Source organism: Ovis aries, chromosome 17 (assembly GCF_016772045.2).
Source record: "Ovis aries strain OAR_USU_Benz2616 breed Rambouillet chromosome 17, ARS-UI_Ramb_v3.0, whole genome shotgun sequence".
Lineage (NCBI taxonomy): Eukaryota > Metazoa > Chordata > Mammalia > Artiodactyla > Bovidae > Ovis > Ovis aries.
Window position 1 is genome coordinate 27,075,323 of NC_056070.1, and position 27,760 is coordinate 27,103,082.

General features: G+C 38.4%; 1 pseudogene; it reads right to left on the minus strand.

Moving 5' to 3' along the window:
- Positions 1 to 20,752: 20,752 nt before the first annotated feature.
- LOC101108425 (transforming acidic coiled-coil-containing protein 3-like) lies at positions 20,753 to 23,338 on the minus strand (annotated as a pseudogene).
- Between the last annotated feature and the right edge of the window lie 4,422 nt (positions 23,339 to 27,760).

The window sequence follows — 27,760 nt, forward strand, 5'->3', positions numbered from 1 at the left end:
AGTCCCTCAGTTGTGTCCAACTCTGCGAGACTGTAGCCCACCAGGCTCCTCTGTCCATGGTTAATCTCCAGGTAAGGATATTGGCAGGGGTTGCTATGCTGGCCTCCAGGGGATCTTCCCAACCTAGGAATTGAACCCAGGTCTCCTGCATTGCAGGTGGATTCTGTACCTCCTGAGCCACCAGGGAAGCCCATATGTATATTCATCTATTTATCTATCTATCTGATATTCATTCATTCATTTACTGATGAACACTGACACAGGTTGTTTATATATTTTGCGGCTATTGTGTATTATGCTGCAATAAGGAGCTTGGTAGGCTGCAATCCATGGGGTCACGAAGAGTTGGACTTGACTGAGCGACTCCACTTTCACTTTTCACTTTCATGCATTGGAGAAGTGTAGGAGATTTCTGGAGATTACGAGTGAAATGACATAAAACAACAAGACACACATACAAGAGACAGACACCACTCTGGCCAGAGGAAAAATAATAACTGTGCAAGCAAGCAAGCTCGCGGTTTATTTTTATATAGCCCCCCTGAGCAGAATTCCAGACTGTATGACCAAACTTGTTCAGTACAGCACATGTGCATAAATGTTATCGTACAACAAAAGGGAGTGAAATTCCAGCTTACTGCAGAGTCTGTCCAGAGCCCTTATCACAAGAAGGGAATATTCCCTTATTTGCAAGGGACCATTAATCTCAAGGCTATGTCCATCTTCTTGGCAGAACATCTTGTTTGCAAGCAATACATCTCCACTTTTCCCTATTGTTGCCGCATTAACCCTTCCTCTCCCCCTTTTTTATTTTATTTAAGCCCTTGAGACATTTGTATTGATGTTCTGTAGAGCAAGGCGTAAAGCTGTAGGTGGCCAACCTCCAGCCTCGCCAGTCCCTCTTGTGGCTGTGCCTGTCTTAGGTTGCCCTCCTCTGAGGGTCTTATCCATCATTGGCTATCCAGCCACCTTTTGGGGGCTAGGCAGAATCTCTCTAGATGATGGGCATCTAGAACTCTTTTTATTTATATGTCTCGGTTAATTTCTTGAAGGGCTCATGTTAAATGATACAGGTGTTATGCAAAACTGAGAAGAACTTTAATCACATTTCAACATACTTCGTGTAGATAAAACAGCTAATTGATCTCCAAGCCAGGAAATGGTATGTTGAAGATTGAGCACGTCGATAGCAAGTTGTGCATCCAAATCTCGCTGTTGTTGCCATAACAAATGAGAGTCTTTATGCCAGTCCCAAACAAAATCAGCTGTTTGAATTCCTTGGTGTAATTCAAGGCTTGCCATCGCCGCTGTTGCAGTTACTGATGCAACTGCTAGAATCGAAGCAATGACCACACCAAGCATGCGTCGAGATCGATGTAGCAAAGTCTGTACAGTGGTTACTAGATGAGAAACAGCAAAAGGATCTGACCATGGCCTAGTCAGATTTATAGGCAACCATATTTCTGTCTGAGCTTTAACAATTACTAACAAAAAATTGGAATTACAGGCTCGTTTTTCAAATTCTTTCCACCAAGACTGATTTACACATTGAGTTAGATTACAATAATCACATGACATAGACCGCACAGTATCATTCCAGGTCCAATTCCCATATAACAATGCAAAAGGATATTTTACACATGCCATTGTGGAATAAGATTTATTAACATGTAAATTAACATGGAATGGACCCGAAGAGTCACCACTGTCCAAATTATAGTTTCCTGACCAGATAGTGAGATTACCAGAAACCGCCCATAGTTTCCAAATATCCCTTTGAATGTGTGGATATCCCTGCAATTGTAATTGAGGAGGGACAAGTGCAAATTGCTGCCATTTAATTGTTTCATTACCATTACCCATCAAAGTGCTATTTGCACGATGCCACCTAAGAGACTTATTTGACCATTTTTCTAAGAATTGCCCATGATCTGGACTCCAATCTACAATGATAGACCCAGAATAATTCATGACTTTAAAGGGTCAATGACCTCAGCAACGTTCCCATTCCAAAGATTCTAGAGAAGAAGCAAAAAGTTAACATTTTTGAACAGAGGGATCGGCCATTGTTGATTTTGATCAATCTCACTGGGGTCCAAAACCTGTAATTATTAACAGAAATGAAAGCATACCCTCATCCCAGATATATTAATGATGCTGGGATCCAGCCTTTCTCTTTATCTTTATACCAAATAGGCATATTCAACATCTTCTTGTCTTCTTTTTTCCCTTGAAAATGCAACTCTGCTGCTGATAGATTTCCCTTGCTCCAAATATTCAAAAAATTTAGGGTAAGTAAGGTTTTATTCAAAATGTCTTTAGGTTTCATAAATCTCTCCTGTTCCCCCTTTTTTATTTTTTCAAGATATTCACGCAAGGTACGATTAGCTCTTTCAATGATAGCTTGCCCTTGACTATTATAAGGAATACCAAAAGTACGAGTTATATGATATTGGGATAAAAAGTGAGCTAATTTCTTGGATTGGTAAGCAGGTGCATTATCAGTTTTCAATTCCATTGGTAATCCCATAATTGCAAAACAAGATAACAAATGAGTAATAACAGCGTCAGCCTTTTCAGAATGTAACGCAGTGGCCCATTGAAAATGTGTATATGTATCTATAGTATGATGCACATATTTTTGTTGTCCGAAAGAAGAAATGTAAATTACATCCATTTGCCATATTTGATTTGCTTGTTGTCCTCTTACGTTGACACCTGGTGAGGTAAATGGTAAAGCAAAGGGTGCACCTATGGAACAAGAACGAACAATATTTTGAGATTGTTTTCGCGTAATAGCATGAGATTTTTGTAACCCTTTGGAATTGGTATGCTGTAAGAGATGTTCTTGTTTTGCTGCTTCTATAGGATAAAGTAAGGCATCAGTTGTAGCATTTCCGAATGATAAGGGTCCAGGAAGGGCGGAATGTGCACGAATGTGAGTAAAGAAAATTAATTCTGAACGCTGCAAGAGCAATTGTTGTACTTGGTAAAACAATTTATCAATAGCTGTTTTAAGGGTCAGTGGAAGGGAGATATGGGGACGCTGTAGGCAAGAGAGAACAGCATATCGAGAATCTGAAACAATGTTAATAGGAATTTGGGGAAAATCTTGTAAAACTAAATAGATAGCCCATAACTCAGTGGGTTGTACAGAAGAAAATGAGTGGGGAAGAACCTTAGAACTTTCCGGGGTCCAATATCCAGCAGTATTTTTATTTGCATCTGTAAAAATAGTGGGTCCCTTAACTGGAACATCTGAAATTGGGGATTGAGATATCATAGAGTTAATCCAGAGAAAATCAATTTAGATGACAGATAATGATTAGAAAACGAACCAGGAAAAGAGGCAAGAGAAATTTGCTAGTTTTCATTAAATTGTAAACATCGAGATATTTGAGCAATTGTTAATTGAGTAACAATCTGGTATGGTTCATATCCTGATAATTGTACAATACGATGGTGACCTTTCTGTATGAGGAAGGCTAATTTATCCATATATGTAGTCAATTTTTTGGAAAAGCTGTTAGGTAAGAAAACCCATTCTATTAATCCTTTTTCTTGAGCAATTACACCAGATGGAGAATAAGGGGAATGAAGTATTATAAACGAAATAGGCTGAGACGCATGTAATTAAGTAAAAAAACCATCATTTAGTCGTTGCTCAACAAATTGAAGTTCCTGTAAAGCCAATGGGGTTAAAGTTCGGGGGCTATCCAGAGCTGTATCTCCCTCTAAAGTAGAAAACAAATGTCGTAATTGATAAGTAGGAATCCCAAGTACCGGGCATAGCCAATTGATATCTCCCAATAACTTTTGAAAGTCATTTAAGGTTTTGAGGTGGTCTCTTCTGATTTGCAACTTTTCTGGCCTTATTCTACGTTGTTCCAATATCGTTCCTAAATACGAAATAGGAAAGTCTTTTTGAATTTTTTCTGGGGCTATTTGCAAATTGTATAGTTTTAAAGTCTCTTGTACTTATAGAAAGAATTCATCACGTTCAGCAATACTAGGAGCTGCTAATAGGAGATCATCCATATAATGATATAGAATACAATTGGGGTATTCTTGACGGAGGGATTGTAAAGAGTGAGCTACAAATTCTTGGCATAAGGTAGGACTATTTGTCATTCCCTGTGGTAAGACTGTCCATTGATAATGCTTAACAGGCTGAGCATGATTAAGAACAGGAATTGTAAAAGCAAATTTATCTTTATCTTGCAATTGTAGGGGAATAGCAAAAAAATAGTCCTTAAGATCTAGCACCATTAAGGACCAATTCTGAGGAATAAGAGCTGGAGAGGGGAGTCCCAATTGTAATGTTCCCATAGGTTCAATATATTTATTAACTTCTCGTAAATCAGTTAACATTCTCTATTTTCCAGATTTCTTTTCTTTTCTTTTTTTTTTTTTAAACAAAAACAGGAGAATTCCAGGGAGAGGTAGAGGGCTCTATATGACCAAATTGGAGTTGTTCTTGTACTAATTGTTCTAATGTCTCGAGCTTCATTTGTGGTGATGGCCACTGCTCAGCCCATTTTGGAGTATTAGTTAACCATTTTAATGGAAGTGCTCAAGAAATTTGAGCAGTGGCTACTAGTTTTCTGGGGGAATGGTTACAAAAGCCCCCAAAGGAGAGAGAAGATCTCTTCCCCAAATATTAAGTATGTTTACAATATAAAAGGTAACAAACATTGATCTTCCATTATGGAATTGGCATTGCAAGGGATGGGTACTCTTCCAAGGGCCCAGTCCCATCAGCATTAGAGGGCTTTTTTCTTCTTTTCTAATCTTGGGGCCATTGTTGAGAAGAAATAACTGAAACATTTGCCCCTGTATTTATTAGTCCCTCAAAGTTTTTTCCTTGTATAATCAAGGAGAGAACAGGGCTAGAATCCTTGATAAGTATTTCCCAAAATATATGGTGCCCAGTACTTCCAAATCCTCCTGTTCATTCATTAGGAAGAGCCAAAAAGGGATGATGAGGCAGGAGAAGTATTTGAGCAATATGTTCCCCAGCTAATAATGAAAGCGTGGTAGAAGTAGAAACCATAATCAAAATTTCCCCAACATAGTTGGAGTCTATTACCCCAGGAATTATGGTTAGACCTCTCAAAGCTGCATTTCTATGGCCTAATATTAAACCAAAAGTGCCTTTAGGCAGTGGTCCGAATACATTTGTTTTTAATTTGTAAATGCCTCCTCCTGGTGACAAAAGAACATTCTCAGCTAGTGGCAAATCAGCAGCAGCACTCCCTGAAGAAGCAGACCGCAAGTCTGAAATCATCATTTGAGGTCCTTTTGATGAGGCATTGACTGGTAACTGTTGCTGGGAGGGAACAGGGTTGGGGTATGTGGGATGGCAGGAGAACAGGGAGGAAAAGGCCCCGGTATTGTTCCTGGGCCCCAAGGACTCAGGCCCACAAGATAGTTTCCCGGTATCGGGTTGCCCATTTTGTCTGTTTTAGATTTGTACTCATTAGTCTAATGAAGCCCCTTCCCGCATCGACGGCAAGGTCAAGGAGGAGTCTTATTCCTCCCAGCAAAAGATCTGTCTTTAGGAATTGTACCTTGATCAGCTTGTAATTTCTGACATTTTCTTCTTGTATGACCAGGTTTTCCACAATGGAAGCAGTTACCTCCCTTTTGTGGTTTCATTGCTTTGGCCAAGGCTGTAGCAAAGACACTAGCCTGATGCTCTGTTCCTCTTACTCCTGAGCAGGCTCTGATATATTCAGTTATAGATGTACCCTGTCCTTTTAATGGTCCCAGTATATGTTTGCATTCAGTATTTGCATTCTCAAATGCTAAAGTTTGTAATAATATCTCTGAAATTTTATCTTTCCCCTAAGTTGCCTTTTCCCAATGAATCTAGCATAGCCAAAATAAAGGGAGATTGAGGACCATATTGCGCTACTATAGCTTTAAGATCTTTAAAAAAATTTATATTCCAAAGGAGTGTATTGAATATTTATCACATTGTCATCTTGCTGTCTCTGGATGGGAAATAATTGTGGAGGACCGATAAACCCACCAGGGGGAGCAGGCAAGTCATCATCATGAAGCATAGACAAAGGAAAGGAGAACCGACACTGTTCCCTGCCCACATCGGGCCAATCAACCGCAGTGGGGAAAAGAGAAGCATAAGGAGGAGCAGAAGGCGCAGATTTCTTCTCCTCCCTACAGGATATCCACCATTCCCAAAATAGATGGGTCATTTCTTTAATCTCTTTACCCTCCTCTGATGAAATCAAAGAAGCCTCTGAATCTGATTCTGAACTATCAGATGTTTCACCATTTACAGAAGGAGACTTACTTGTATCCTTACCTTCAGGCAATGCAGAAACCCCACCAACATTTGGCACATCCTCATAAATTGTTTCTTCCTTCATTGAAGCATTAGATTTAGTCTCATTATCAGCAGATAGCAAAGTCAAAGCCTGTGTTATAGCATTACATAAAGTCCATAGCTTCAAAGGGATCACATTACCCTTCTGATGTTGCTTTCTCAATTCCTTTTGAATTATTTTCCATTCCTTCAAGTTTAACTGTAACTTAGTTTGATACTGAAACCAATGACAATATTGTTCCACCAAGCGAAAGAGCTCACTCAATCGACGAGTCGAGGCCTTAACACCTATGGAGTGGAGAAGTCCTTTGACTAACTCCATGTACATGAATTCCCTTAGCAATTCTCCATGATTTTCTGAAAGTTTCCCTGCTAGGGTGAGGAATTCCCCATGATTTTGTACATGAATTCCCCTAGCAATTCTCTATGATTTCCTGAAAGTTCCCCTGCTAGGGTGAGGAATTCCCCATGATTTTCCAAAAGTTCCCCTGCTATGGATTTAAAATCCCCCCGGGGTTACTCACCCTTTCGGTTTCACTCACTGGGTGCCAGATGTAGATTTCTGGAGATTATGACTGAAATGACATAAAACAACAAGACACACATACAAGAGACAGACACCACTCTGGCCAGAGGAAAAATAATAACTGATCAAGCAAGCAAGCTCATGGTTTATTTTTATATAGCCCCCCTGGGCAGAATTCCAGACTGTATGACCAAACTTGTTCAGTACAGCACATGTGCATAAATGTTATCGTACAACAAAAAGGAGTGAAATTCCGGCTTACTGCAGAGTCTGTCCAGAGCCCTTATCACAAGAAGGGAATGTTCCCTTATTTGCAAGGGACCATTAATCTCAAGGCTGTGTCCATTTTCTTGGCAGAACATCTTGTTTGCAAGCAGTACATCTCCACTTTACCCTATTGTGGCCGCATTAACACTTCAGAGAAGGAAATGGCAACCCACTCCAGTGTTCTTGCCTGGAGAATCCCAGGGATGGTGGAGCCTGGTGGGCTGCCATCTATGTCGCACAGAGTCAGACAAGACTGAAGTGACTCGGCAGTAGCAAACATGATCAGTATATAATAAATACTGATTTTTACAGTTTACATTTTGCTAATTTATTATGTTTTTGCATTTTACAAATACATAAGAGAAATATAGATAAAGAGCAATGGAGTCTGCTTCTCCACAGAAATAGAAAGGATGCAAATTTGTGCCCTTGAGATTATATGTACAATAAACTATAAAATAATTGATTTCTCATTGCTAATGAGTAGTAGTGCCACTAATACTTACTGTAAATAATCTGAATATTTTCTCTGTACATTTAAGATAAAAAGCTCCTATCACATTTCAGAATGTGAGAAAAAGCTACAATGACTTCCTAATCTTTTGCCATACATACAACTCCTCTTCACCATGCCTCAGGAAGCATATATCTGATAGCATATGCTCATTAAATATTTGATGTTTTGAAAAGAGTAACTGAGCATTTGTGGTTCTTTTGGGGGAAACTGCGATAATAAAAAGTATATAGATGACTCTATATTTACCCTGCTAATTCTGGCAAAAATAAGCAGATGAGACTAGTTCATTTTCAAACCATCCTACAATGCTAATTTTATGGCCTTTTTTTTTTCTTTGTTCAGGGGTGAAAAACAATAGCAATATGTAAATACATTTATCAAAGAGAGCTGGGAAGTATCACATCTTGCAGTTAAATTAAGTTGGAGCAGCAGTAAAGAACCCAATGCAAGAGACACAGGAAATGTGGGTTTGGTCTCTGAGTCACGGAGATCCCCTGAAGTAGGAAATGGCAACCCATTCCAGTATTCTTGCCTGGGAAACCTCATGGACAGAGAAGCCTGGTGGGCTACAGTCCTTCCATAGGGTCACAAAGAGTTGGACATGTCTCAGTATGTGTATATGCATAAGTAGATAATTACATAAATATTATGATTTAAAATGAAATTTTTATGGTTAGCTTCAAATATATTTTTGCTAGCTTATCAATAAATATCATAAAGAATGTGCTATCTAGAAGCCAAAGGAGTTTGCTTCCCTTTTGAAATTAATTTTCTTTTCTTTTTAATAATATTACTAGGATTTTCAAAAATTTATCAGTAAATTTCTACTTAAAGATCCAAAACTAAGTCTCAAAAATAAAAGCTATACCTATGCTGGAAAAGATTGAAGGCAGGAGGAGAAGGGGGATGACAGAGAATGAGATGGTTGGATGGCATCACTGACTTGATGGACTTGAGTTTGAGCAAGCTCCAGGAGTTGGTGATGGACAGGGAAGCCTGGTGTGCTGCAGTCCATGTGGTCACAGAGTCGGACATGAGTGAGTGACTGAACTGAACTGACTGAATTATATTAGAACTAATACAGATAGCCGCAGTCAGATTTATGAACATATAAACAGTAGTATCAAATGTAATTAATAGATAATAATTATGTATAAATTTGTAATTTTAAGTGACTAGATAACAGAAAATTAAAAGTTTTCTTGGGGCTTTCCTGGTAACTCAGTGGTAGAGCATCTGCTTGCCAGTAAGGGAGACACAGGTTTAATCCCTCTTCTCAGAGGATCCCACAGGCAGTGGAGCAACTAAGCCCACACACCACAACAGTTGGACCTGTGCTCTAGGGTTCAGGAACCACAAGTACTGAGCCCAAGTGCCACAACTACTGAAGCCTGTACACCCTAGAGACCATGCTCTGCAACAAGAGAAGCCCACACACTGCAACAAAGAGCAACCCTGGCTTGCCACTACTAGAGAAAAGCATGTGCAGCAAGGAAGACCCAGCACAGCCATAAATAATTTTTTTTCAAATAAAAAGTGAAACTACCTCTTATTAATGATTCATAAGATAATTATTAATTTTATTTATTATATCTATTAGAATATCTAGATGTAGATATATCCCCAAGATGGTCAATTTTGTGTTAACATGATGGGTATTTTGATAAGTTAATATGTAGGTCAGTAAACTTTGAATAAAGCAGACTGCCCTCCGTAATATGACCTCATCCAATCAACTGAAGGCTTAAATAGAAAAGAAAAAAATTATTTGCCTCCCTGACCAGAGCCAGAAGGGATTCTCCAACAGATTGACATCAGGCTTCATCTACATCATCAACTCTCCTGAGTTTCCAGGCTTCTGGCCCCCACTGTTGATTTTGGACTTGCCTGCCAACACAATTGTGTAACCCAATTCCTTATAATAAATAATGATTCTGACTCTCTGGATAAATCTGACTATCTCTCTGGATAACCCTGATTCTGTCTCTACTGATTCTATCTGTCTGGATAACTCTTACTAACACAATACCCAAAATCAATTTGACTGAAATTATATGTCTTTATATAGCCATCATTTCTGACCTTATAGTACCAATAAAAGTGATTGCAACATGAAAAAAGTCAATCACAATGCCATAAAGTGAAATGTCTAGATAAATTTCTTTGATCAAAATTTTATTTCTTATCATATGGATACTATCGTAAAAAAAAAAAAACAAAAAACACCCTGACCTCCAGAATAAAGCAGGTCACATTATTTCTACATAGGAAAGAATTTTGAGCCACACTAAGCTTGTCTTTATTTTGTTCTGAATTTGATTTTAAGAAATTTTAGTCACAACGTTTATTAGTCTGGATATAATAGGGTACACTGTGTTAATAAACAACTCTAAAGCTCAGTGGTTTATAAAGCCAGTTTATTTCTATCCCATGTTAAATGCCCATTGCAAAATGAATGCATCTCTGTTCTAAGTTATACCCACTCTAGGTCTAGGCTGAAGACACAGAATCTCTGTAGAAGTGAAGCTTAGCAGTGAGATGGCTTTTAAAGCCTTAAGAGTGACACATATCACGTCCACATAAATACCAGTAGCTAAAGAGATTTATATGATCTGTCCTGATTTCAGACTCCAAGGATGCATAATTCTCTTTCTGGGTATATCATCACAAATAACAATGACTAAGTCTGAGATAATTGGGCAAGAATGAAAGTATAATCTTTCTGCAGACAGAATCCTGCAAATTACACTGCCAACACTGACGTTGATAACATATATTTGGTGTCAACATACTAGATAAAACTACACATGTTGTCAACAGACAGAGGAAATAGAAAGTGATATTATGGTTCACTATAAAAATATTTGTAAACAATAACTATAATAACATAAAACAATTGCCCAATATGTGTATTTGCAGTTATAATTAAAATCTTGTCCCTAAAATATTCAAATATAAACAGAACACCTGACTCTCAAACAATATTACATTGAAGTCTGCTGGAATCAATAATCTCTGATTCTCATATGATGACACCCATGTGTATTTCTCATTTGAAATAATTATTTGTTCTTGAAGGGTTTGGAAATAAAATTGAGATGGAGGAGGACTTGAAAACATGAATAAGTAGAAATAAAAAGGAAATAGGGAAATCTGGATTTAGAAATAAAACTATTCTCATCAGTAAAACTTTATTTCTCACAAGACAGTGATGTAAAGTAAAAGAAGAATCAATATTTGCTTAAAAGAACAAAATTTGGATATTAATAGTATTGTAGTAAAAACTTTTTGTTTAAAAAAAAAAGAAAATCAACCAATACTATTTAGATAAACTAAGTTTCTTTTACAGTGAAACAGTATTGTGATTTCCATTTTTAAGTGACAGTTAATGGAATTTTGTGAAATGCGGTTTTTTGTTAGAAATTATAGTTTTTTTGTGGGAAAATCTCTTTTCTGGAGGCTAACCTTCATGGGAAATAGATAGGGAAACAGTGGAAACAGTGTCAGGCTTTATTTTTGGGGGGCTCCAAAATCACTGCAGATGATGATTGCAGCCATGAAATTAAAAGACGCTTACTCCCTGGAAGGAAAATTATGACCAACCTAGATAGCATATTCAAAAGCAGAGACATTACTTTGCCAACAAAGGTCCGTCTAGTCAAGGCTATAGTTTTTCCACTGGTCATGTATGGATGTGAAAGTTGGACTGTGAAGAAAGCTGAGCACCGAAGAATTGATGCTTTTGAACTGTGGTGTTGGAGAAGACTCTTGAGAGTCCCTTGGACTGCAAGGAGATCCATTCTAAAGGAGATCAGTCCTGAGTATTCTTTGGAAGGACTGATGCTGAAGCTGAAACTCCAGGACTTTGGCTACCTCATGCAAACAGTTGACTCATTGGAAAAAGACTCTGATGCTGGGAGGGATTGGGGACAGGAGGAAAAAGGGATGACAGAGGATGAGATGGCTGGATGGCATCACCAACTCGATGGACAAGAATCCGGGTGAACTCTGGGAGTTGGTGATGGACAGGGAGGCCTGGCATGCTGCGATTCATGGGGTCGCAAAGAGTGAGACACGACTGAGCAAATGAACTGAACTGAACTGAACCTTATTGATATTCTATAGTTGAAAATCATCCTAAATGAGACAATGAGACACTTGGGAAAGTGTGTATGTTTTTACATGATACAGATTTGAATTAAAATCTTAACTCAGAATAGGAGCAGGTGATTATGGTTGACTTCTCTGGATCTCAATTCCTTATATAAAATAGTGATAACAATAATATTTCAATTAAATAAAAAAGCATGAACAGACCAATCACAAGCAGCAACATTGAAACTGCAATAAAAAAATGTCTTTCAACAAACTAAAGCCCAGGGTCAGATGGCCTCACAGGTGAATTCGGGCCAAAGTTTAGGCAAGAGCTAACACCTATCATGCTCAAACTCTTCTAGAAAATTTCAGAGGAAGGAAAACTCCCAAACTCATTCTATGAGGCCACTGTCACCCTGATATGGAAACCAGACAAAGATAACCACCCCCCCAAAAAAAAACACTACAGGCCAATATCACTGATGAACATATATGCAAAAATCCTCAACAGAATTCTAGCAAACAGCATCCAGCAACACACTAAAAGGATCATATACCATGATCAAGTGGGAATTACCCCAGGGATGCAAAAATTCTTCAACATACACAAATCAATCAATGTGATATGCCACATCAACACACTGAAAGATAAAAATCATATGATCACCTCAATAGATGCAGGAAAAGCTTTCTATAAAATTCAACTCACATTTATGATAAAAACACTCCAGAAAGTAAATTTATAAGGAAGGAAACTGAAATAAAGTGAAAGTGAAAGTCATTCAGTCGTGTCCTACTCTTTGTGACCCCATGGACTTTACAGTCCATGGAATTCTCTAGGCCAAAATACTGGAGTGGGTAGCCTTTGCCTTTTCCAGTGGATTTTCCCAACCCAGGGATAGAAACCAGGTCTCCAGCATTGCAGGTGGATTCTTTACCAGCTGACCCACAGAGAAGCCCAAAAGTTCTGGAGTGGCTAGCCTATCTCTTGTCCAGTTGATTTTTTCGACCCAGGAATCGAGCCAGGGTCTCCTGCATTGCAGGCAGATTCTTTACAAACTGAGCTAGTTGGGGACTCCCTACCTCAACATAATAAAGGCCATATACAACAAATCCACAATAAACATTATTCTCAATTGTGAAAAACTAAGCATTTCCTCTTAGATCAGGAAAAAGATTGCCTACTCTCAATATTATTATTCAATGTAGTTTTGGGAATCCTAGCCACAGCAATCAGAGAAGAAAAAATAATAATAATAAAAGGAATCCAAATTGGAAAAGAGAAGGAAAACTCTATTTGTAGATGACATGATGTTACACATCAAAAACCCTAAAGATCCCATCAGAAAATTACTAGAGCTAATCAATGAAAATCATAAAGTTGCAGGATATAAAATTAACACAGAGAAATCTCTTGCATTCCTATACACTAACACTGAAAAATCAAAAAGATAAGTTAAGGAAACAATCCCATTCACTATTGCAACAAAAAGAATAAAATATCTAGGGATAAATCTACCTAAAGAAACAAAGGACCTGTGTGCAAAAAACTCTAAGTCACCAATGAATGAAATTAAGATGACACAAACAGAAAGAAATACTGTGTTCTTGGATTGGAAGCATCAATATTGTGAAAATGACTATACTATCAAAAGTAATCTACAGATTCAGTACAATCCCTATCAAACTACCAATGGTATTTTTCACAACTAAAATTAAAAAAAAATTCACAATTTGTATGGAAACATGAAAGACCCCAAACAAGCAAAGCAATCTTGAGAAAGGAAAATGGAGCTGGAGGAATCAACCTTCCTGACTTCAGACTATACTGCAAAACTACTGTCATTAAAACAGTATAGTACTGGCACAAAAACAGAAACATAGACGAATGGAACAAGATAAAATGCCCAGAGACAAACCCACACACCTACGGGCACCTTATTTTTGACAAGAGAGGCAAGAATATACAATGGAGAAAAGCTAGCTTCTGAAATAAGTGGCGCTGGGAAAACTAGATAGCTACGTGTCAAAGAATGAAACTAGAACACTTTGTAACACCATACACAAAAATAAACTAAAAATGGATTACATATTTAAGTATAAGGCCAGAATTTATAGTTCTTAGAGGAAAATATAGGCAGTACACTCTTTGGCATAATCACAGCAAGATTCTCTTTGACCTACCTCTGCTGGCTGCTGCTGCTGCTGCTAAGTCGCTTCAGTCGTGTCCGACTCTGTGTGACCCCATAGATGGCAGCCGACCAGGCTCCACCGTCCCAGGGATTCTCCAGGCAAGAACACTTGAGTGGGTTGCCATTTTCTTCTCCAACGCATGAAAGTGAAAAGTGAAAGTGAAGTAACTGAGTTGTGTCCAACTCTCAGCGACCCCATGGACTGCAGCCTACCAGGCTCCTCCGTCCATGGGATTTTCCAGGCAAGAGTACTGGAGTGAGGTGCCATTGCCTTCTCCTAGAGTAATAGAAATAAAAATGAAAGTAAATCCACAGGGCTTAATTAAATCTAATGCTTTTTTTACAGCAAATGAAACAATCAACAAGATTAAAAAACAACCCTCAGAATGAGAGAAAATGAGTCCAAATGAAACTGACAAAGGATTAATCTCCAAAACATACAAGCATATTATGTAGCTCAATACCAGAAAAGCAACCCAATCAAAAAATGGGCAGAAGACCTAAACAGATGTTTCTCCAAAGACCTAAACAATCTGTTGTTTCTCCAAACAGATGTATGCCAAAGAAGGCATACGGATGGCCAACAAAACACATGAAAAGATGCTCAACATCACTCATTACTAGAGAAATGCAAATCAAAAGTACAATGAGGTATCACCTCACATCAGTCAGAATGCCCATCATTAAAACATTTACAAACAATAAATGCTGAAGAGGATGTGGGAAAAAGGGAACCCTCTTGCACTGTTGGTGGGAATGTAAATTGATACAACCACTATGGAGAACAGTATGGAGATTCTTTAAAAAACTAGAACTGGAACTACCATATGACCCAGAAATCCCACTACTGGGCATATACCCTGAGAAAACCATAAATGAGAGATGCATGTACCCTAGCGTTTGTTGTAGCACTTTTTACAATAGCTAAGACAAGGAAGCAACCTAGATGTCCAGCTACATATGATTGGATACAGAATTCTCTTATGCATATATAATGGAAGGTTACTCAGCTTTAAAAATGAACACATTTGAATCAGTCTTAATAAGATGGATGAACCTAGAGCCTATTGTACAGAGTGAAGTAAGTTAGAAGGGAAAGACAAACATGTATACTAACACATGTGTATAGAATCTAGAAAGATGGTAAGATGAATCTATTTTGAGGGCAGCAATAGAGATGCAGACAGAGAAGAGACTTGTGGATACAGTGTGGGAGGGAGAGAGTGGGATGAATTGAGACAGTAGCATGGAAACATATACATTACCATATGTAAAATGCACAGTTAGTGGGAATCTGCAGTTTGACAGAGGGAGCTCAATCTAGTGCTCTGTGACAACCTAGAGAGGTAGGATGGGGTGGAAGATGGGAGGGAGGCTCAAGAGAGAGGGGACATATGTATACCTGTGGCTGATTCATGCTGATGTATGGCAAAAACCAGCACAATATTGTAAAAAAATAGCTTGCAATAAAAAATTTTAAAAAAATCAAACACAAAAGAGAATCAACATATTATTTAGGTAAATTAAAGTTTTCTTTTATAGTGAAACAGCATCATGATTTCCATTTTTAAATAATAGTTAATGAAATTTGTGAAATGCAGTATTTTTCTTAGAAATTATAAAATTTCTTGTGAGAAAATCTTTTTTCTGATGGCTAATTTATTGATGTAAATGGCTTTACATAAGATGGTGATACACTTGGGAAAGTGCATGTTTTTACATGATACAGATATGAGTTAAAATCTTAACTCAAAATGGGAGCACGTGACTATAGACTAATAGTTACCCTCTCTGGATCTCAATGTCATATATAAAATAATAACAGTTATATTTCAATTAAATTTTGTATAGAATTTTAACATTTTTTAATTACAACTTCTATCACTTGAGTTTTTCTTCAGCCTTATAAACATTTAAAACTATGACAGGGAAAACTGTCACAAGAAATAAATGGTTCCCTTTGTATGCACTTATACAAATTAAGATTGTATAGATTTGTTAATTAAAATAGTGAAGTAAGTTAAGAAAACACACTGAGAATTCTTGGAACATTTATAGGATCTCTGTGCTTATTTACAATGCAAGTTAACCATCTATTCTTTCTCTAATCTGAGGTAAATTGAAAGCTAAAGTGCTATCTTTTCTATATCTTTTTTTTCCTTACAGCCATTTACTTAGTAGTGATAGATGGAGCATTTGCTTGTCGTGAATAGCATGCTATACATCTATTTTAATGAATTTTAGCCATCAACTTAATTGATAGTTTCAAACAGTGGGATAGATTTATCCCCACAATGAATAAAACTACTTAACATTTGCAGCCTGTATAAATTATGGTAACACTTCTGTTGGTTCTCCATTTTCAGCCTAATATACTGCTAATTTTAAAAGAAATCAATCAAACTATAGATCATATATCACTAGACCATAGCTTCTGTTTAAGTAAAAATATTTTTTCTATAATACCTTAAAACTGCGTGTTAAATGATTTTGCCAGGAGCCTTCACTGAACCATGAAGCTTTTGACTTGTCTGATGTATATCTCTGTGAGCTCCCTTTATCATTTTTTACTTCAAACTATTTGTCTTTCCCTGGCATCCCACCTGTACAAGATGTCTCTATTGTGATAACTTATTATATAGAGTTTCAGAAAATTTGTCCCCTAATCAGAAGTGACTCTAACTCCATATAGGTTATTATAAAGAATAAAACACAAAGAAACAATGATCTAATATTGATTTCTGAAAGTATATATGTATGTATGTATATATATATGTGTATATATAATTTTTCTAGTACAAATGAAAAACCCTAGGTAAAATATCACAGAATCCAGTACACTTCACAGGATTTGGCAATTATATTAGGAAATGGTTCAAAACTTATATAATAAATAATTTCTATGTTTTAATAATTTGTTATATTATTAAACCATGTGAGTTATTTGCTTTTGCTGCATTACTAACAATGCATGTTTTAATTACATTTTATTACATTATATTTTATGGAAGACTGGTATTATAGTTGAATAATGTTCTCAAATAGATTAGAATTAACATGCTGTACAGGGGTAGAAGTATTATAGATAAAAATTGCAATCACTTGTTATTTATTGTAGTATTTGATCTAAATAATAAATTGCTTTAAGAGCCTTCATTTTTTTATTAAGTAGAATTATGTAACTTTTTTCTGTTTTGTAATAACATTTTTTTCTGATGAAACTGCAAAAAATTTAAGAATTGAGTATTTTGCTTTATTTTCATTTAATATGAATTTAAAGGAATTAAGAAATGGGGAAACCATAAGGTAATGCTTTATATATGTTAACACTAGTACTATAATATTAAGATATACTTTAATAAAATATAATTTAATTAAATTTAATTTTCATGGAGTTATAGGAAAAGAAATGGATCAAAAGTACCACCCACTGGAACACAGCTATTAAACTAAGATATACATTTAAGTTGCAGTGTTACCTGTATTCAATGGTATCCAAGACATCATGTCATTTATTAGATATGATACAATAAAATGACCTATTTTTAAATGCTCTGAATAGATATTAAAAGTCTCACTGGACATGGTGGTCCTGATTTAAAGGTGAGATCAGTCAGCATGGTTGAGTTTTTTTTTTTTCCCCACAGATTTAATAAGCTACATAAGTGCAGATAACTGAATCCAATGAGGTATTTATAATGAAGAGATATGTACAATGAAGCAAGAAAATGACAAACATTCTGATGTTGTAAGTTGGTTAATTATTTTATTGTTGGAAAATGGAACTTAAGGTGGGTCATTAAAGAAGTAAATTTGACAATGACAATGGTCAGAACAAAGATGGAATCTTTGTGGTATTGTAATAGATTATCCCCAAATTTATTGTCACTAAATAGCCATACATTTTCACCATAAATCAGAACATTGAAAAGGACAAAGTGGGGATTTCTTGTATAAGTTCTATTGTCTCTATGGCCTCAGGTTAGAGAATCAAACACCAAGTACTGGAATTGTTAAAGGTTCAGGCACTCGCTTGTCTAGTTGTTGACAGTGACTGTTAAATAGGGGCCTCAGTTTTCATTCTTCAAAGGGTCTCTGATTATTGGGTTTCCTTAGAGCACAATACCTGGATTCAAAGATAAGTGCCACAAGACAGAAGAAGCCAGGTAGAAGTCCTATATAACATTTTATGATATAACTTTGGAAGCCATGTGCCATCACTGCTATCACATTCTTGGTGTTCAGGCCTTTACTTTTTCAGAGCAAATATAGGTTCACAGAAACACTGGGAGGAAGGTATAGAAATTTCTCATGTACTCCCTAAACCACACATGCAACTACTCACACATTAGCATCATCTTCCTCCAATTTTACAACTATGAAACTATACTATATTGACACATCATTATCATCCAAAGTCCACAGTTTACATTGTTTCACTCTTTCGAAAATAATCTTATTTAAAACTTGGTATTATCTGGAATCTCCACTGAGAGCCTGCATTATTCAAGTGAGGTCTCTGCATTTTGTTTCATCAAAAATCCCATTTCTGCCAGTACTTTTTGACCTCTAAGCACTTCATCTGGGCCCCTACTCCCCAGTAACAGTCCTCTGTCAAACCTCATGGAAGACTGCTTTGCATACATCATCTTACTATTCAGTCAGAAATAGAAAGGATCCTTAAAGTCAATATTTGGAGCTCCTTTCCTGAGTAGGATCCTGTTTAATAATAACCTAATGTCACAAACTACAGGTACTCCACTGGCCCTGAACTCCAAGTTCTACTTTTCCAGCTCAGAGATACCACTGTTTTCCATCCCCAAACTAAAAATCTGAAGGGTAAAGTCAACTATAAAGCCAACATTCATAGGTTGCTTAACATGTATTACTTCCCTCCTCTTTCAGACATAAAATTCCAACACCGCCTGTTAAATAACTTTGAAAAATAGTTGTCTTAAGTATTTTCCCCAATTTTTATATTCATTTTTACTGAATATATATTCCTGTAGTGGTTACTCCATCTTGGCTAGATGAGAGAATACATTTTTATAACAGTGTTAATAAACTATGGGATATCTTTTTTAGAACAAAATTAATACAATAAAAAAATCTAAAATATCATTTTCCAAGTAAAATATCCAAGAGAGTGTGTTAATATATTGCTCATATTTAAATAATAGTGGGATGTAAAATTAGAGAAAACTTGGTATACATTTTATTAATGATATCACCATAAAAATATTTTAGCATGACCCAGAGATAGTCCATTACATTATAGTAATACTTAACATGCAGTTGATGAGAATGCAATTATATCCTCAAGTTTTTGAAACATTGTGCAACACTTTGACCTAATTTAATAATTTAAATGTTTTAAAGTAAAAGAATCTGAGTGCAGCAGGAAAATCAAAATAATGTTACAATTATCTAATTACTGATTTCTTATTAATCACTTAACCAGTCTCAGTTCTCTGATGACAGAGATTACACCTTAGTGAAAGTGAAGTGAAGTCGCTCAGTTGTGTCTGACTCTTTGCAACCCCATGGACTGTAGCCTACCAGACTCCTCCCTCCATGGGATTCTCCAGGCAAGAGTACTGGAGTGGGTTGCCATTTCCTTCTCCAGGGGGATCTTCCCAACCCAGGGATTAAACCCGGATCTCCTGCATTCCAGGCAGATGCTTTAACCTCTGAGCCACCTTATTTGTCTCTATATCCCTTTCCTAATACAAAGACTGGACTATAGAGGTTTGTAAAATGGATTAATTTGTTAACAGAAAGAACAATCAAAATACAAGTGGCATCAGAAACTGTGTTATAATCATGAGAATGTGGTAATTGTAAAAATGCAATAATATAATGAACAAATTACTATCAGAAGGAAAATAGAGAATAAATGAATATATAATCTTAAATTTTTAGAATTATGAATATGTTAATGCTATTGTTAGCAGTACTTTCAGAGGGTAAGTTCATCAAAGGAAAGAAAGACAATAGTAGTCAGGCTAATCAATATGAGGTCAGACTCAGGGAATTCAAGATTGATTTGTTCTCCACACATCTTATTGTACACTAAGAAAATTTTCAGATATGCATTTTCTTGTAATTGGTGATGAATTTTGATATAGTAATTTTAATTATAATTAGAAAAGAAATGGATGGAATGAACTGGAGAAGAGATAGTATTATATTTTTATTGAAGTATTCACAAGAACCAGAGTTAGAATTCTCAAAACTATTAAGCTAAGTACTACATTAATGGAAGCTCATACTTAGTCTCAGAAAGCATCTGGAAAAGCTTGCTTGTCAATTATATTGTACTCTGCACTAGGCATTCAGTTTTAATTCTAGGAGTAGGAGTTAACTGCTTTGAAATAAGAATCATGTTGAGAAAGTGACAAGGATAAATAAAGTGTTTAATTCTACTATTAGGACATAGAGGATTTGTCAAAGGAGAGAGGAAAAAATAATAGAAGTATTTTGACATTTATATATAGAACCTGTATTATTTACCTCAGAATGGCCAGGCAGAGTTAATTGATGGCAAATATGAGTCTATGTGAATATATATCAAATTAAATTTGAAGAAAATATGAAGGAAAAAAATCAGATTGACATGTGAAGACAAAACCAAATACCAAAAAATTCACACCATATTCAAGAACTGAGAGGTTTTTTTTTAACTAAAAGTAGAAATTAGACAAAAAAAAAAGAGAATAACCTAAGAGTAATTAACAATTGCTCTTTTATTTTTTATTTTTTTAGATTTAAGAGAAACTTTATTTAGATTTTTTCCTAAAGCAACCTAGGTTAAAAACGAATTGAAAAAAGAATTGATGTCAATAGAGAAGAAAAACCTAGACAGACAGACAGACACAGGCAAAGAAGAAGAACCTAGACAGACACACACACACAAAGGGAAGACGGCAAGTTCGGGGCTGTCACGTCAGAGTCTCTTCCTCTTGGAAATGAGGTCGTCACAGATCCTGGTCAGCTCATCATTCTCTTTAGTCTTTTGCTCCACCACCTTCTTCAGAGAGTGGACACACATCTGCTTCTTCCTCAGGACCACCTGCAGCACCAGAGGGTCTGTCTGGGCCTTCCTGGGCGATCTCCTCGCTTGCCTGCTGGAGCTTCTCCTCCGCCTGCGCCTTCAGCGCCTGGTACTTCTGAGCCTCCTCCACCCTCTCTATCTAATCCTCGACACACTTCTTCAGCGACTCTTTGTTCTCCTTCTGTTTCTCAAACCGCTTGAAGAGGTCGGAGAACGACTTTTCCATGGAGTGCAAGTCGGCCATCAGTTGTACCTTCTCCTTCAGGACCTTCTGCATTTCGGCCTTGGCAAGCTCCTTCTGTCTCTGAGACTCCTCCATCACCTGGTACAGTCCCCTCAAAGCTGTCCATGATCTTCCCCATCTCCAGAAGCCTCTCCTGCAGCGCTGCGCACTTGCCCCGCAGCACCTCGTTCTCTTTCTGCGTGGCCTCCACCGCCGAGTCCAGGTTCTTCTGGCTATACTGCAGCACGTCCACGATCGGCCCCACAGGCAGCAGTGGAGCCCCGGGCCCGAGGTCACACGGAGCCAGGCCAGCCGCCCTGGGCTCCTGGGAAGTCCAGGTCAAGCAGCTGAGCCTCTGGGGGCTTCCAGAGGAAGGTACCTCCACACTGTGAGCACAGAGACCGGGAGAGAAGCCACCCACCGTCTGTGTGAGCCCAGGGCTCTCCTCGGAGGCCAGAGGCCCGTGCTCGGGACAGGTGGGCCCTGTGGCCCTTCAGGCGGCCTGCTGCTGCTGCTGGGTGCCAGCCCCTGGGGACTGTCCTGCAGGAGTGGGTTGAAGTTGAGGTAGTGACTGCTTCCTCAGGGCTGACTCTTTAAACAAGAATGCCCCAAACTGCTCCAGGTAGTCCACCTGGAGTCCCCTGTGCCTAGGACTTCCATGGGGTCCCAGAACTGCTCCCTACTTAGGTCCACGGTGCGCTCCGGCTCTCTCTCAGTGGGGGGCGTGAGGTTGGTGGGTGCAGTCGGTGGCTCACTGCTTGGACTGCCGAGGGGCGCTGACCCCCCTGAAGAGCCTGTGGTCCACCACCCCACCCCACCCCTGCTCCCCCACTCCTGGTGTTCTTGCTGGGGCCCTTGTCCCAGGTGTGTCATCTGAGCACACCTGCCAGCTCAGACACAAGGCCTCTGAGGCCTGGCCGCTCTGCAGGTGCTCTGGGGGCAGGCCTCTCCACTGTCTGCGGCCGGGTTACAGTCTGGGTCGTCTGGCTTGTCCCAGCTCAGGCCATCGGACTCATGGAGAGCGAGCTTGCAACCCTTGCTTGCCTCCGGGGGGGCCTTTCCCGGCCTCGCCTCTCGTCTCCTTGAGGGGGGCTTGAGACCCAGGACCTTCCCTCACTTCCAAAGGTTGGGGGGGACCTTTTGCTGGTGGCGTCAGAAAAGTCAAACTCCAGCCAGACGGGCTCACTCCTCAGAGAGCCAGCGGCCTGGCCACGGTCCTCCCCCTGAGCACTGGGGTGTGTGGCCCCTGCAGCCTCTCCTGGGCTGGTCAGGGCCATGTCCTCGTGGCCGGTGGCATCCATGGAGCCTGCTGGGGCCGCTTCAGGCAGGTCCACAAGGGGTTTTTCTCCAGGGTGGGTACCAAAGGGCGAGGCAGGCCTGGCGAGGGGACCAGGGACCCCCTCCGATAGAGCTGAGCAGGTCCTCGGCTGCGTCCTGGGACACCACCCTGGAGGGCTGTTCTGGAGCCGTGGGGCCAAGGGGCATGCTCTCCTCCGAGGGCCGAGGGTGGACGTGCTCTTCCCGGCACACTCAGGGCTGCTGGGCGCTGGTCCTCGGGAGGCCTCAGGGTTTTCAACACTCTCTGGTATCTGGGAAGAGCTTGAGGGACCCAGGCTGATCAGGGAAGCTGAGGGGGGCCCACCAGGAGGCTGGTCTTCAGAGGCTGGTCTCATGTCCTCTGAAGGGGGCTCGGCATTGACCAGTACTGGCTTCTGGAGAATTCCATGGGTCGTTTTGGTGTCTGTTTCCTTGGTGAACTGTTGATTCTCTTTCTGGGTTCAGACTTCATGGCAGTTTTCTAATCCAATGGGGTCACCCAGAGCAAAACAGGCTTCGAGCTTGCTGCCCACGCTGGGACTTAAGATCCTGTGTGTCTATGGGTCCCGCAGAGAAGTCTGAAAAGTCACCTTCACAGCTTTGTCTGTGCTTTTCGGTGGCACGTTCTCTTTCTGTGACAGACGGAGAACAGATGATCTTCCGGTAAGTTCCGGTGGTGAAAACAGGAAGTCGCAATTTTCTGCGCTTTTGTCACCAGTGACACTTTCGTCACTGAAGATATGCAGACTCATTCTGCTGGCCGCCGCTCGGAGCCCAGGGTGGGAGGTGCCGAGTTCCAATTGCTCTTTTCATATATCAATATTTTACAGACTGCTTTAAATTTGAGTTTAGAGCAAAAAGATACATGATATCTTCAAGATATCCATGAAACTCCTTGGGGAGTACAAAGCGTCTATACCTCAACAATAGGTGATTAAAATACAACTCAAATTATTCCTTGAGACTGTCTACAAAATTGACCTTAAAAGTAATTATGTCCTCAATTTTGTTAGGGTGGTTTCGTTTCTTTTTTCTTCAGAAATCTTTTAGTTTGGAATAAAATTAGGTGCCAAGTCTCTTCTTTCTTTAGAGTAGATTTGTCTATCAGTGTCTAATTTAAAGGTAAGATACTCACTGATGAATTCTAGACCCATAATTTATCACCTAAAGGACTTTCATGAATGTGTCAGGAACATTCTCTATTTTTTAGAGAATGCTATAATACACTGATCTGGAAATGCTTTGACATGAAGACTTCTCAAAATTGTGTTGAATAAATGGAATTTCTTATATGTAACTATTCTAAATGTGTATAGTGCATAAATAACATGTACTTAAAAAATACTGAGTATAATGGAACTTGTAAAGAAACTATCTAGACAATTTTATCCATACAGAAAAAACCTGGAAATGTCAAATTAGACAATTGAGATGTCAATGTTATTATTTTCAGGACTAAGAGAAATTTTCAGTAGTTTTAAACTTCTATGCATTCCCAAATTATTTGTGCAATTCTTAATTTTTCTGTTTATTTTTGTCCTTTATTATAATTACAGGTTTCCCTTTGTTATGACCTTTTGAAAACTTAAGAAACTGAGAGGTGAACAAGGTAATCAATTATCAAGAAAGAAATTTATCATTATTAGCAAAAACTCAGCAAAAATGACCTTGTCACTTAGATTCTCAAAAAGAGTTCTAAAACAAATACTTTTTAAAAATGTTAACATTTTCAATTAAGTTTGATTATTTCAAACAATGGGACTTCCTAAGTGGCTTAGTGATAAAGAATCCTGCCAATGCAGGAGATGTGGGTTCAGTCCCAGGGTCAGGAAGATCCCCTGGAGGAGGGTATGACAGCACACTAAAGTATTCTTGTCTGGAAAATTCCATGCACAGAGGAGCCTGGTTGGCTACAGTCCATGGGGTCACAAAGAGTCAGACATGACTGAGCAGACTGAGCACACACGCACTTCAAGCAATTCACACAGTAATAGATTGGAGGGAACAACATTATGTAAAACAAAGCAACAAGCCATCTTATGCGGATTTTACATTATTTGCATATGGAGTTGATAATTTTGCATGCAGGACTTTCAGCCAAATAAATCAATAAATCTAGCTTTCAAGACTGCAGATGTCAAACTTCCTAAATACTAATGAATGTTAAGTAGAATGTGCTGAAATTAGCAGCTCGATATTAATTATTTTAAAAATGAACTTGTATACCACCTAAATAATAGTCAATCTTAGTATATCTGTGTATATACTATATATCTGTGTAGTATATACATGCATATATATTTGTGTGTGTGTGTATATAAGGTGTGTGCATATATATGCTGCTGCTGCTAAATCACTTCAGTAGTGTCTGACTCTGTGCGAACCCATAGACGGCAGCCCACCAGGCTCCCCACTCCCTGGGATTCTCCAGGCAAGAATACTGGAGTGGGTTGCCATTTCCTTCTCCAATGCATGAAAGTGAAAAGTGAAAGTGAAGTCACTCAGTCATGTCCGACTCCTAGGGATCCCATGGGCTGCAGCCTACCAGCTCCTCTGTCCATGGGATTTTCCAGGCAAAAGTACTGGAGTGGGTTGCCATTGTGGCTAAATATATAATTTAGCATTATAAAAGAGGAATCCTATAATATATAATAACTTGGATGAACTTGGAAAACATCATACTAAGTGAAATAAGCCAGTTACAGAGGGCAAATTCTACATGATTCCAGCAGTGGCCACAGGACTGGAAAAGGTCAGTTTTCATTCCAATCTCAAAGAAAGGCAATGACAAAGAATGTTCAAGCTACAGCACAATTGCACTCATTTCACATGCTAGCAAGGTCATGCTCAAAATCCTTCAAGCTAGCCTTCAGCACTATGTGAATTGAGAAATTCCACACGTACAAGCTGGATTTAGAAAAAGGCAGAGGAACCAGAGATCAACTTACTATTGGATCACAGAGAAAGCAAAGAAATTCCAGAAAAAAAAGAAAATCCACTTTTGTTTCATTGACTGTGCTAAAGCCTTTGACTGTGTGGATCACAGGAAACTGTGGAAAATTCTGAGATGGGAATCAGTTCAGTTCAGTCACTCAGTTGTGTCCGACTCTGTGACCCCATGAATTGCAGCACACCAGGCCTCCCTGTCCATTACCTCCACACCTTATCTGTTTCCTGAGAAACCTCTATGCAGGTCAAGAAGCAACAGTTAGAACCAGACATGGAACAACAGACTGGTTCATATTGGGAAAGGAATACATCAAAGGTGTATATTGTCACTCTGTAAACTTAACTTTAATGCAGAGTACATGATGTGACATGCTGGGCTGGGTGAATCACAAGATGGAATCAAGAGTGTCAGGAGAAGTATCAACAACCTTAGATATGAAGATGAAACCACTCTAATGGCAGAAAGTAAAGAAGAACTGAAGAACCTCTTGATTAAGGTTAAAGAGGAGATTGAAATAAGCTGGCTTAAAACTCAACACTCACAAAATGAAGATCATGGCATCCAATCCCACCACTTCATGGAAAACAGATAGGGAAACAATGGAAACAGTGACAGATTTTATCTTCCTGGGCTCCAAAATCACTGCAGATGGTGACTGCAACCATGAAATTAAAAGAGGCTTACTCCTTGGAAGAAAAGTTATGACCAGCCTAGACAGCATATTAAAAAGCAGAGACAACACTTTGCTGACAAAGGTCCATCTAGTCAAGGCTATGGTTTTTCCAGCAGTCATATATGGATGTGAGAGCTGGACCATAAAGAAGGCTAAGTGAAAGGCTATTCAGACTCATAGAAGCAGGATAAAATGGTAGTTGGCAGGGGTTTGGGTGGGGAAAAGTATTGCTATTCAAAACAACATAGTGTTGTTTTCAAATATTCAAGATGAATAAGTTATAGAGGTCTGCTATGCAATGTTGTGCCTATAGTTAACAGTACTGTCCTGCATATCTAAATTTTTATTCAGTGTTAACATATTGAGTGTTTTTTGTAACCACAATAGTATAGTAATTTAATCCAGTCATTTATTACATGAAATATTATGTAGCTGTTTAAAATAATGGAACAAAAGTGTACCTAATTACCTGGAAAATACTACAGAAAAATAAGTACAACTATACATGTCATAAAATCTGCTTTTCAAGTTTTAAAAAATAGAGTACATGGTAATGAGAAGTCATTTTCTTATTTGTTCAGTCACTCTTTCAATATTCTCTTTGTTTCAAAACCTACTTCACTCAAAATAAATTTTCAATTGCAAATCAGAATAATTACTCTGCAATATAATGTCATTATAATGCACCCATGCTTGAAGTTATTTCTGCTTATAATTAATTTTAAACTTGGCTTAACATGCCCTCCCTTACACAGCTTCATCTTCTACCACATCATAAGATTAAGTCACACGAAATTTTACCCTCTTAGAGGAATTTTCCACTCTCATCTTGTGTTCTTTTTGAGCACACTATGCTTTCAATATTGTCGTTTTAGACTGTGTGCGCTTCCATTACAGCTTCATTTGGCTAAACCTTCCTGAAAAACTGATTTCCATCAAGTATCCTTAATATGTACTTCTATTAAACTGCTATGTTTCATAATATATTTAAAACCAAACTATAATTGAATATTTAATTGTCTGTTAGGACTTATAGCAAATTTGGAAAACTTAGCAGTGGCCGCAGGACCGGAAAAGGTCAGTTTTCCTTCTATTCCCAAAGAAAGACAATGCCAAAATGTTCAAACTACCACACAACTGCACTCATCTCACATGCTAGCAAAGTGATGCTCAAAATTCTCCAAGCTAGGCTTCAACAGTATGTGAATCAAGAACTACCAGATGTTAAAACTGGATTTAGAACAGGCAGAGGAACCAGAGATAAAATTGTCAACATCTGTTGGATCATAAAAAAAAAAGCAAGAGAGTTCCAGAAAAAAAAAAAAAAAATTTGCTTCATTGACTATGCAAAACCCTTTAAATGTGTGGATCACAATAAACTATGGAAAATTCTTAAAGATATGGGGATACCAGACCACCTTATCTGCCTCCTGACAAATCTGTATGCAGGTCAAGAGGCAACAGTTAGAACTGGGCATGGAACAATGGGCTGGTTCAAAATTGGGAAAGGAGTACAACAAGGTTGTATATTGTTACCTTGCTTATTTAACTTATATGCAGAGTGAAGTGAAAGTTTCTCAGTCGTGTTCAGCTCTTT